This window comes from Paramormyrops kingsleyae, chromosome 6 (assembly GCF_048594095.1).
Source record: "Paramormyrops kingsleyae isolate MSU_618 chromosome 6, PKINGS_0.4, whole genome shotgun sequence".
NCBI lineage: Eukaryota > Metazoa > Chordata > Actinopteri > Osteoglossiformes > Mormyridae > Paramormyrops > Paramormyrops kingsleyae.
Window position 1 is genome coordinate 35503783 of NC_132802.1, and position 12353 is coordinate 35516135.

The 12353-nt window shown below is 41.2% G+C and overlaps 9 non-coding genes across 9 annotated transcripts; all 9 read right to left on the reverse strand.

The window, feature by feature from the left end:
* Positions 1-346: 346 nt before the first annotated feature.
* trnap-ugg (transfer RNA proline (anticodon UGG)) lies at positions 347-418 on the reverse strand. Its single transcript has one exon. It is a non-coding gene; the product is annotated as a tRNA-Pro (tRNA).
* Positions 419-2527: 2109 nt separating this feature from the next.
* On the reverse strand, positions 2528-2599 carry trnap-cgg (transfer RNA proline (anticodon CGG)). Its single transcript has one exon. It is a non-coding gene; the product is annotated as a tRNA-Pro (tRNA).
* A 2109-nt stretch (positions 2600-4708) lies between these two features.
* On the reverse strand, positions 4709-4780 carry trnap-ugg (transfer RNA proline (anticodon UGG)). The gene has a single exon. It is a non-coding gene; the product is annotated as a tRNA-Pro (tRNA).
* A 1026-nt stretch (positions 4781-5806) lies between these two features.
* On the reverse strand, positions 5807-5878 carry trnap-ugg (transfer RNA proline (anticodon UGG)). The gene has a single exon. It is a non-coding gene; the product is annotated as a tRNA-Pro (tRNA).
* Positions 5879-6904: 1026 nt separating this feature from the next.
* Positions 6905-6976, reverse strand: trnap-ugg (transfer RNA proline (anticodon UGG)). Its single transcript has one exon. It is a non-coding gene; the product is annotated as a tRNA-Pro (tRNA).
* Positions 6977-8002: 1026 nt separating this feature from the next.
* Positions 8003-8074, reverse strand: trnap-cgg (transfer RNA proline (anticodon CGG)). Its single transcript has one exon. It is a non-coding gene; the product is annotated as a tRNA-Pro (tRNA).
* A 1026-nt stretch (positions 8075-9100) lies between these two features.
* On the reverse strand, positions 9101-9172 carry trnap-ugg (transfer RNA proline (anticodon UGG)). The gene has a single exon. It is a non-coding gene; the product is annotated as a tRNA-Pro (tRNA).
* A 1026-nt stretch (positions 9173-10198) lies between these two features.
* On the reverse strand, positions 10199-10270 carry trnap-ugg (transfer RNA proline (anticodon UGG)). Its single transcript has one exon. It is a non-coding gene; the product is annotated as a tRNA-Pro (tRNA).
* A 1026-nt stretch (positions 10271-11296) lies between these two features.
* On the reverse strand, positions 11297-11368 carry trnap-ugg (transfer RNA proline (anticodon UGG)). The gene has a single exon. It is a non-coding gene; the product is annotated as a tRNA-Pro (tRNA).
* Between the last annotated feature and the right edge of the window lie 985 nt (positions 11369-12353).

The following is a 12353-nucleotide window of genomic DNA, read 5'->3' on the forward strand; positions in this document are numbered from 1 at the left end:
AGGTGGGTCTGCTAAATTCTGCCAATATGTATCTGTCTGCTGAAATCACTAAGACAATGCACTTGCAAATGTAAAGAGAAATTGACGTGAAACAAAAGCAAAAAGCGTGAAGTTGAAAATCATGCCATTTGTGTCATTCAGTAGGGAAGGAGTGACAGGCAGAGGTTAAATGAGCACAAGCTACACAAGTATGTATCATAGCATCGATTGTCATAGAATGTTGTCTTTGCTTATCTCCATCTTGGTCACTAGTTATCGTGGTATAAGATACTATTCACCAGCAGATAGGTTGGGAAAGCCTACCACACAAACTAAGGGATCCCCATTCATCAACCGCACTGCACATGGGCTCGTCCGGGATTTGAACCCGGGACCTCTCGCACCCAAAGCGAGAATCATACCCCTAGACCAACGAGCCCCTCATGCTGTCAGCTGTTACACGGTGTGTGGGATAAAAATCAGAGTTTTTCAATTTCATGATTTTGCTTGGTAGCACAAAATCTCACCGTGCACTTTTTGTTCACAGTTGTGTACATTCCTTTCTGAATACCCACGTTTTCAACATAACAGTCAGAAAATCATGCTTTAAATGACACCAGGAACGCACAGTTCCTTTTATCTTTGATGGGTTTGGATATGCTGTTTTCCATAGTCTTGGTCATGCAAGAAGCACATGAATGTTACATCTAGTAAAGCTGAAGTGCCATGAGGAACATTGCTGTTCTACGCTCAATGTCCATAGATCATTTTCTTATCGACTTTTACAAATGTTTGAGAAGATTGCTCTTTTACTGTCGATGTGTATTGAAGATCCCCATCAGTTTGCAGAATGCATTTTACACGTCAGGATAAGAGTTTTCCCTTTCATCGTTTTCCTGTTTGGTTTTGCAAATGTTTTGCGAGATTACTCATTTACAATAAATGTCCATTGAAGATTGCAATCACCTCCAGAAGTTACTTGCCTCATCTGCACAAGGTCCTTCTGCATGTGTGGACACTATGTTTGAGCTTAATCTTTGAGGTGTTGGGTTTTGCAAAGAATCGAGCAGATTGCTCTTTTACGGTCAATGTCCATTGAAGATCACAATCGATTGCCGAAGGTGGGTCTGCTAAATTCTGCCAATATGTATCTGTCTGCTGAAATCACTACGACAATGCACTTGCAAATGTAAAGAGAAATTGACGTGAAACAAAAGCAAAAAGAGTGAAGTTGAAAATCATGCCATTTGTGTCATTCAGTAGGGAAGGAGTGATAGGCAGAGGTTAAATGAGCACAAGCTAGACTAGTATGTATCACAGCATCGATTGTCATAGAATGTTGTCTTTGCTTATCTCCATCTTGGTCACTAGTTATCGTGGTATAAGATACTATTCACCAGCAGATAGGTTGGGAAGGCCTACCACACAAACTAAGAGATCCCCATTCATTAACCGCACTGCACATTTGAACCCGGGACCTCTCGCACCCAAAGCGAGAATCATACCCCTAGACCAACGAGCCCCTCATGCTGTCAGCTGTTACACGGTGTGTGGGATAAAAATCAGAGTTTTTCAATTTCATGATTTTGCTTGGTAGCACAAAATCTCACCGTGCACTTTTTGTTCACAGTTGTGTACATTCCTTTCTGAATACCCACGTTTTCAACATAACAGTCAGAAAATCATGCTTTAAATGACACCAGGAACGCACAGTTCCTTTTATCTTTGATGGGTTTGGATATGCTGTTTTCCATAGTCTTGGTCATGCAAGAAGCACATGAATGTTACATCTAGTAAAGCTGAAGTGCCATGAGGAACATTGCTGTTCTACGCTCAATGTCCATAGATCATTTTCTTATCGACTTTTACAAATGTTTGAGAAGATTGCTCTTTTACTGTCGATGTGTATTGAAGATCCCCATCAGTTTGCAGAATGCATTTTACACGTCAGGATAAGAGTTTTCTCTTTCATCGTTTTCCTGTCGGGTTTTGCAAATGTTTTGCGAGATTACTCATTTACAATCAATGTCTATTGAAGATTGCAATCACCTCCAGAAGTTACTTGCCTCATCTGCACAAGGTCCTTCTGCATGTGTGGACACTATGTTTGAGCTTAATCTTTGAGGTGTTGGGTTTTGCAAAGAATCGAGCAGATTGCTCTTTTACGGTCAATGTCCATTGAAGATCACAATCGATTGCCGAAGGTGGGTCTGCTAAATTCTGCCAATATGTATCTGTCTGCTGAAATCACTATGACAATGCACTTGCAAATGTAAAGAGAAATTGACGTGAAACAAAAGCAAAAAGCGTGAAGTTGAAAATCATGCCATTTGTGTCATTCAGTAGGGAAGGAGTGACAGGCAGAGGTTAAATGAGCACAAGCTACACTAGTATGTATCATAGCATCGATTGTCATAGAATGTTGTCTTTGCTTATCTCCATCTTGGTCACTAGTTATCGTGGTATAAGATACTATTCACCAGCAGATAGGTTGGGAAAGCCTACCACACAAACTAAGGGATCCCCATTCATCAACCGCACTGCACATGGGCTCGTCCAGGATTTGAACCCGGGACCTCTCGCACCCGAAGCGAGAATCATACCCCTAGACCAACGAGCCCCTCATGCTGTCAGCTGTTACACGGTGTGTGGGATAAAAATCAGAGTTTTTCAATTTCATGATTTTGCTTGGCAGCAGAAAATCTCACCGTGCACTTTTTGTTCACAATTGTGTACATTCCTTTCTGAACACCCACATTTTCAACATAACAGTCAGAAAATCATGCTTTAAATGACACCAGGAACGCACAGTTCCTTTTATCTTTGATGGGTTTGGATATGCTGTTTTCCATAGTCTTGGTCATGCAAGAAGCACATGAATGTTACATCTAGTAAAGCTGAAGTGCCATGAGGAACATTGCTGTTCTACGCTCAATGTCCATAGATCATTTTCTTATCGACTTTTACAAATGTTTGAGAAGATTGCTCTTTTACTGTCGATGTGTATTGAAGATCCCCATCAGTTTGCAGAATGCATTTTACACGTCAGGATAAGAGTTTTCCCTTTCATCGTTTTCCTGTTGGGTTTTGCAAATGTTTTGCGAGATTACTCATTTACAATCAATGTCCATTGAAGATTGCAATCACCTCCAGAAGTTACTTGCCTCATCTGCACAAGGTCCTTCTGCATGTGTGGACACTATGTTTGAGCTTAATCTTTGAGGTGTTGGGTTTTGCAAAGAATCGAGCAGATTGCTCTTTTACGGTCAATGTCCATTGAAGATCACAATCGATTGCCGAAGGTGGGTCTGCTAAATTCTGCCAATATGTATCTGTCTGCTGAAATCACTACGACAATGCACTTGCAAATGTAAAGAGAAATTGACGTGAAACAAAAGCAAAAAGAGTGAAGTTGAAAATCATGCCATTTGTGTCATTCAGTAGGGAAGGAGTGACAGGCAGAGGTTAAATGAGCACAAGCTAGACTAGTATGTATCACAGCATCGATTGTCATAGAATGTTGTCTTTGCTTATCTCCATCTTGGTCACTAGTTATCGTGGTATAAGATACTATTCACCAGCAGATAGGTTGGGAAGGCCTACCACACAAACTAAGAGATCCCCATTCATTAACCGCACTGCACATTTGAACCCGGGACCTCTCGCACCCAAAGCGAGAATCATACCCCTAGACCAACGAGCCCCTCATGCTGTCAGCTGTTACACGGTGTGTGGGATAAAAATCAGAGTTTTTCAATTTCATGATTTTGCTTGGCAGCAGAAAATCTCACCGTGCACTTTTTGTTCACAATTGTGTACATTCCTTTCTGAACACCCACATTTTCAACATAACAGTCAGAAAATCATGCTTTAAATGACACCAGGAACGCACAGTTCCTTTTATCTTTGATGGGTTTGGATATGCTGTTTTCCATAGTCTTGGTCATGCAAGAAGCACATGAATGTTACATCTAGTAAAGCTGAAGTGCCATGAGGAACATTGCTGTTCTACGCTCAATGTCCATAGATCATTTTCTTATCGACTTTTACAAATGTTTGAGAAGATTGCTCTTTTACTGTCGATGTGTCTTGAAGATCCCCATCAGTTTGCAGAATGCATTTTACACGTCAGGATAAGAGTTTTCCCTTTCATCGTTTTCCTGTTGGGTTTTGCAAATGTTTTGCGAGATTACTCATTTACAATCAATGTCCATTGAAGATTGCAATCACCTCCAGAAGTTACTTGCCTCATCTGCACAAGGTCCTTCTGCATGTGTGGACACTATGTTTGAGCTTAATCTTTGAGGTGTTGGGTTTTGCAAAGAATCGAGCAGATTGCTCTTTTACGGTCAATGTCCATTGAAGATCACAATCGATTGCCGAAGGTGGGTCTGCTAAATTCTGCCAATATGTATCTGTCTGCTGAAATCACTACGACAATGCACTTGCAAATGTAAAGAGAAATTGACGTGAAACAAAAGCAAAAAGCGTGAAGTTGAAAATCATGCCATTTGTGTCATTCAGTAGGGAAGGAGTGACAGGCAGAGGTTAAATGAGCACAAGCTACACTAGTATGTATCATAGCATCGATTGTCATAGAATGTTGTCTTTGCTTATCTCCATCTTGGTCACTAGTTATCGTGGTATAAGATACTATTCACCAGCAGATAGGTTGGGAAAGCCTACCACACAAACTAAGGGATCCCCATTCATTAACCGCACTGCACATGGGCTCGTCCGGGATTTGAACCCGGGACCTCTCGCACCCAAAGCGAGAATCATACCCCTAGACCAGCGAGCCCCTCATGCTGTCAGCTGTTACACGGTGTGTGGGATAAAAATCAGAGTTTTTCAATTTCATGATTTTGCTTGGCAGCAGAAAATCTCACCGTGCACTTTTTGTTCACAGTTGTGTACATTCCTTTCTGAACACCCACGTTTTCAACATAACAGTCAGAAAATCATGCTTTAAATGACACCAGGAACGCACAGTTCCTTTTATCTTTGATGGGTTTGGATATACTGTTTTCCATAGTCTTGGTCATGCAAGAAGCACATGAATGTTACATCTAGTAAAGCTGAAGTGCCATGAGGAACATTGCTGTTCTATGCTCAATGTCCATAGATCATTTTCTTATCGACTTTTACAAATGTTTGAGAAGATTGCTCTTTTACTGTCGATGTGTATTGAAGATCCCCATCAGTTTGCAGAATGCATTTTACACGTCAGGATAAGAGTTTTCCCTTTCATCGTTTTCCTGTCGGGTTTTGCAAATGTTTTGCCAGATTACTCATTTACAATCAATGTCCATTGAAGATTGCAATCACCTCCAGAAGTTACTTGCCTCATCTGCACAAGGTCCTTCTGCATGTGTGGACACTATGTTTGAGCTTAATCTTTGAGGTGTTGGGTTTTGCAAAGAATCGAGCAGATTGCTCTTTTACGGTCAATGTCCATTGAAGATCACAATCGATTGCCGAAGGTGGGTCTGCTAAATTCTGCCAATATGTATCTGTCTGCTGAAATCACTAAGACAATGCACTTGCAAATGTAAAGAGAAATTGACGTGAAACAAAAGCAAAAAGAGTGAAGTTGAAAATCATGCCATTTGTGTCATTCAGTAGGGAAGGAGTGACAGGCAGAGGTTAAATGAGCACAAGCTAGACTAGTATGTATCACAGCATCGATTGTCATAGAATGTTGTCTTTGCTTATCTCCATCTTGGTCACTAGTTATTGTGGTATAAGATACTATTCACCAGCAGATAGGTTGGGAAGGCCTACCACACAAACTAAGAGATCCCCATTCATTAACCGCACTGCACATGGGCTCGTCCGGGATTTGAACCCGGGACCTCTCGCACCCAAAGCGAGAATCATACCCCTAGACCAACGAGCCCCTCATGCTGTCAGCTGTTACACGGTGTGTGGGATAAAAATCAGAGTTTTTCAATTTCATGATTTTGCTTGGCAGCAGAAAATCTCACCGTGCACTTTTTGTTCACAATTGTGTACATTCCTTTCTGAACACCCACATTTTCAACATAACAGTCAGAAAATCATGCTTTAAATGACACCAGGAACGCACAGTTCCTTTTATCTTTGATGGGTTTGGATATGCTGTTTTCCATAGTCTTGGTCATGCAAGAAGCACATGAATGTTACATCTAGTAAAGCTGAAGTGCCATGAGGAACATTGCTGTTCTACGCTCAATGTCCATAGATCATTTTCTTATCGACTTTTACAAATGTTTGAGAAGATTGCTCTTTTACTGTCGATGTGTATTGAAGATCCCCATCAGTTTGCAGAATGCATTTTACACGTCAGGATAAGAGTTTTCCCTTTCATCGTTTTCCTGTTGGGTTTTGCAAATGTTTTGCGAGATTACTCATTTACAATCAATGTCCATTGAAGATTGCAATCACCTCCAGAAGTTACTTGCCTCATCTGCACAAGGTCCTTCTGCATGTGTGGACACTATGTTTGAGCTTAATCTTTGAGGTGTTGGGTTTTGCAAAGAATCGAGCAGATTGCTCTTTTACGGTCAATGTCCATTGAAGATCACAATCGATTGCCGAAGGTGGGTCTGCTAAATTCTGCCAATATGTATCTGTCTGCTGAAATCACTACGACAATGCACTTGCAAATGTAAAGAGAAATTGACGTGAAACAAAAGCAAAAAGCGTGAAGTTGAAAATCATGCCATTTGTGTCATTCAGTAGGGAAGGAGTGACAGGCAGAGGTTAAATGAGCACAAGCTACACTAGTATGTATCATAGCATCGATTGTCATAGAATGTTGTCTTTGCTTATCTCCATCTTGGTCACTAGTTATCGTGGTATAAGATACTATTCACCAGCAGATAGGTTGGGAAAGCCTACCACACAAACTAAGGGATCCCCATTCATTAACCGCACTGCACATGGGCTCGTCCGGGATTTGAACCCGGGACCTCTCGCACCCAAAGCGAGAATCATACCCCTAGACCAGCGAGCCCCTCATGCTGTCAGCTGTTACACGGTGTGTGGGATAAAAATCAGAGTTTTTCAATTTCATGATTTTGCTTGGCAGCAGAAAATCTCACCGTGCACTTTTTGTTCACAGTTGTGTACATTCCTTTCTGAACACCCACGTTTTCAACATAACAGTCAGAAAATCATGCTTTAAATGACACCAGGAACGCACAGTTCCTTTTATCTTTGATGGGTTTGGATATGCTGTTTTCCATAGTCTTGGTCATGCAAGAAGCACATGAATGTTACATCTAGTAAAGCTGAAGTGCCATGAGGAACATTGCTGTTCTACGCTCTATGTCCATAGATCATTTTCTTATCGACTTTTACAAATGTTTGAGAAGATTGCTCTTTTACTGTCGATGTGTATTGAAGATCCCCATCAGTTTGCAGAATGCATTTTACACGTCAGGATAAGAGTTTTCCCTTTCATCGTTTTCCTGTCGGGTTTTGCAAATGTTTTGCCAGATTACTCATTTACAATCAATGTCCATTGAAGATTGCAATCACCTCCAGAAGTTACTTGCCTCATCTGCACAAGGTCCTTCTGCATGTGTGGACACTATGTTTGAGCTTAATCTTTGAGGTGTTGGGTTTTGCAAAGAATCGAGCAGATTGCTCTTTTACGGTCAATGTCCATTGAAGATCACAATCGATTGCCGAAGGTGGGTCTGCTAAATTCTGCCAATATGTATCTGTCTGCTGAAATCACTACGACAATGCACTTGCAAATGTAAAGAGAAATTGACGTGAAACAAAAGCAAAAAGAGTGAAGTTGAAAATCATGCCATTTGTGTCATTCAGTAGGGAAGGAGTGACAGGCAGAGGTTAAATGAGCACAAGCTAGACTAGTATGTATCACAGCATCGATTGTGATAGAATGTTGTCTTTGCTTATCTCCATCTTGGTCACTAGTTATCGTGGTATAAGATACTATTCACCAGCAGATAGGTTGGGAAAGCCTACCACATAAACTAAGGGATCCCCATTCATTAACCGCACTGCACATGGGCTCGTCCAGGATTTGAACCCGGGACCTCTCGCACCCGAAGCGAGAATCATACCCCTAGACCAACGAGCCCCTCATGCTGGCAGCTGTTACACGGTGTGTGGGATAAAAATCAGAGTTTTTCAATTTCATGATTTTGCTTGGCAGCAGAAAATCTCACCGTGCACTTTTTGTTCACAGTTGTGTACATTCCTTTCTGAACACCCACGTTTTCAACATAACAGTCAGAAAATCATGCTTTAAATGACACCAGGAACGCACAGTTCCTTTTATCTTTGATGGGTTTGGATATACTGTTTTCCATAGTCTTGGTCATGCAAGAAGCACATGAATGTTACATCTAGTAAAGCTGAAGTGCCATGAGGAACATTGCTGTTCTATGCTCAATGTCCATAGATCATTTTCTTATCGACTTTTACAAATGTTTGAGAAGATTGCTCTTTTACTGTCGATGTGTATTGAAGATCCCCATCAGTTTGCAGAATGCATTTTACACGTCAGGATAAGAGTTTTCCCTTTCATCGTTTTCCTGTTGGGTTTTGCAAATGTTTTGCGAGATTACTCATTTACAATCAATGTGCATTGAAGATTGCAATCACCTCCAGAAGTTACTTGCCTCATCTGCACAAGGTCCTTCTGCATGTGTGGACACTATGTTTGAGCTTAATCTTTGAGGTGTTGGGTTTTGCAAAGAATCGAGCAGATTGCTCTTTTACGGTCAATGTCCATTGAAGATCACAATCGATTGCCGAAGGTGGGTCTGCTAAATTCTGCCAATATGTATCTGTCTGCTGAAATCACTAAGACAATGCACTTGCAAATGTAAAGAGAAATTGACGTGAAACAAAAGCAAAAAGAGTGAAGTTGAAAATCATGCCATTTGTGTCATTCAGTAGGGAAGGAGTGACAGGCAGAGGTTAAATGAGCACAAGCTAGACTAGTATGTATCACAGCATCGATTGTCATAGAATGTTGTCTTTGCTTATCTCCATCTTGGTCACTAGTTATCGTGGTATAAGATACTATTCACCAGCAGATAGGTTGGGAAGGCCTACCACACAAACTAAGAGATCCCCATTCATTAACCGCACTGCACATGGGCTCGTCCGGGATTTGAACCCAGGACCTCTCGCACCCAAAGCGAGAATCATACCCCTAGACCAACGAGCCCCTCATGCTGTCAGCTGTTACACGGTGTGTGGGATAAAAATCAGAGTTTTTCAATTTCATGATTTTGCTTGGCAGCAGAAAATCTCACCGTGCACTTTTTGTTCACAATTGTGTACATTCCTTTCTGAACACCCACATTTTCAACATAACAGTCAGAAAATCATGCTTTAAATGACACCAGGAACGCACAGTTCCTTTTATCTTTGATGGGTTTGGATATGCTGTTTTCCATAGTCTTGGTCATGCAAGAAGCACATGAATGTTACATCTAGTAAAGCTGAAGTGCCATGAGGAACATTGCTGTTCTACGCTCAATGTCCATAGATCATTTTCTTATCGACTTTTACAAATGTTTGAGAAGATTGCTCTTTTACTGTCGATGTGTATTGAAGATCCCCATCAGTTTGCAGAATGCATTTTACACGTCAGGATAAGAGTTTTCCCTTTCATCGTTTTCCTGTTGGGTTTTGCAAATGTTTTGCGAGATTACTCATTTACAATCAATGTCCATTGAAGATTGCAATCACCTCCAGAAGTTACTTGCCTCATCTGCACAAGGTCCTTCTGCATGTGTGGACACTATGTTTGAGCTTAATCTTTGAAGTGTTGGGTTTTGCAAAGAATCGAGCAGATTGCTCTTTTACGGTCAATGTCCATTGAAGATCACAATCGATTGCCGAAGGTGGGTCTGCTAAATTCTGCCAATATGTATCTGTCTGCTGAAATCACTACGACAATGCACTTGCAAATGTAAAGAGAAATTGACGTGAAACAAAAGCAAAAAGCGTGAAGTTGAAAATCATGCCATTTGTGTCATTCAGTAGGGAAGGAGTGACAGGCAGAGGTTAAATGAGCACAAGCTAGACTAGTATGTATCACAGCATCGATTGTCATAGAATGTTGTCTTTGCTTATCTCCATCTTGGTCACTAGTTATCGTGGTATAAGATACTATTCACCAGCAGATAGGTTGGGAAGGCCTACCACACAAACTAAGAGATCCCCATTCATTAACCGCACTGCACATGGACTCGTCCGGGATTTGAACCCGGGACCTCTCGCACCCAAAGCGAGAATCATACCCCTAGACCAACGAGCCCCTCATGCTGTCAGCTGTTACACGGTGTGTGGGATAAAAATCAGAGTTTTTCAATTTCATGATTTTGCTTGGCAGCTGAAAATCTCACCGTGCACTTTTTGTTCACAATTGTGTACATTCCTTTCTGAACACCCACATTTTCAACATAACAGTCAGAAAATCATGCTTTAAATGACACCAGGAACGCACAGTTCCTTTTATCTTTGATGGGTTTGGATATGCTGTTTTCCATAGTCTTGGTCATGCAAGAAGCACATGAATGTTACATCTAGTAAAGCTGAAGTGCCATGAGGAACATTGCTGTTCTACGCTCAATGTCCATAGATCATTTTCTTATCGACTTTTACAAATGTTTGAGAAGATTGCTCTTTTACTGTCGATGTGTATTGAAGATCCCCATCAGTTTGCAGAATGCATTTTACACGTCAGGATAAGAGTTTTCCCTTTCATCGTTTTCCTGTTGGGTTTTGCAAATGTTTTGCGAGATTACTCATTTACAATCAATGTCCATTGAAGATTGCAATCACCTCCAGAAGTTACTTGCCTCATCTGCACAAGGTCCTTCTGCATGTGTGGACACTATGTTTGAGCTTAATCTTTGAGGTGTTGGGTTTTGCAAAGAATCGAGCAGATTGCTCTTTTACGGTCAATGTCCATTGAAGATCACAATCGATTGCCGAAGGTGGGTCTGCTAAATTCTGCCAATATGTATCTGTCTGCTGAAATCACTACGACAATGCACTTGCAAATGTAAAGAGAAATTGACGTGAAACAAAAGCAAAAAGCGTGAAGTTGAAAATCATGCCATTTGTGTCATTCAGTAGGGAAGGAGTGACAGGCAGAGGTTAAATGAGCACAAGCTACACTAGTATGTATCATAGCATCGATTGTCATAGAATGTTGTCTTTGCTTATCTCCATCTTGGTCACTAGTTATCGTGGTATAAGATACTATTCACCAGCAGATAGGTTGGGAAAGCCTACCACACAAACTAAGGGATCCCCATTCATTAACCGCACTGCACATGGGCTCGTCCGGGATTTGAACCCGGGACCTCTCGCACCCAAAGCGAGAATCATACCCCTAGACCAGCGAGCCCCTCATGCTGTCAGCTGTTACACGGTGTGTGGGATAAAAATCAGAGTTTTTCAATTTCATGATTTTGCTTGGCAGCAGAAAATCTCACCGTGCACTTTTTGTTCACAGTTGTGTACATTCCTTTCTGAACACCCACGTTTTCAACATAACAGTCAGAAAATCATGCTTTAAATGACACCAGGAACGCACAGTTCCTTTTATCTTTGATGGGTTTGGATATGCTGTTTTCCATAGTCTTGGTCATGCAAGAAGCACATGAATGTTACATCTAGTGAAGCTGAAGTGCCATGAGGAACATTGCTGTTCTACGCTCTATGTCCATAGATCATTTTCTTATCGACTTTTACAAATGTTTGAGAAGATTGCTCTTTTACTGTCGATGTGTATTGAAGATCCCCATCAGTTTGCAGAATGCATTTTACACGTCAGGATAAGAGTTTTCCCTTTCATCGTTTTCCTGTCGGGTTTTGCAAATGTTTTGCCAGATTACTCATTTACAATCAATGTCCATTGAAGATTGCAATCACCTCCAGAAGTTACTTGCCTCATCTGCACAAGGTCCTTCTGCATGTGTGGACACTATGTTTGAGCTTAATCTTTGAGGTGTTGGGTTTTGCAAAGAATCGAGCAGATTGCTCTTTTACGGTCAATGTCCATTGAAGATCACAATCGATTGCCGAAGGTGGGTCTGCTAAATTCTGCCAATATGTATCTGTCTGCTGAAATCACTACGACAATGCACTTGCAAATGTAAAGAGAAATTGACGTGAAACAAAAGCAAAAAGCGTGAAGTTGAAAATCATGCCATTTGTGTCATTCAGTAGGGAAGGAGTGACAGGCAGAGGTTAAATGAGCACAAGCTACACTAGTATGTATCATAGCATCGATTGTCATAGAATGTTGTCTTTGCTTATCTCCATCTTGGTCACTAGTTATCGTGGTATAAGATACTATTCACCAGCAGATAGGTTGGGAAAGCCTACCA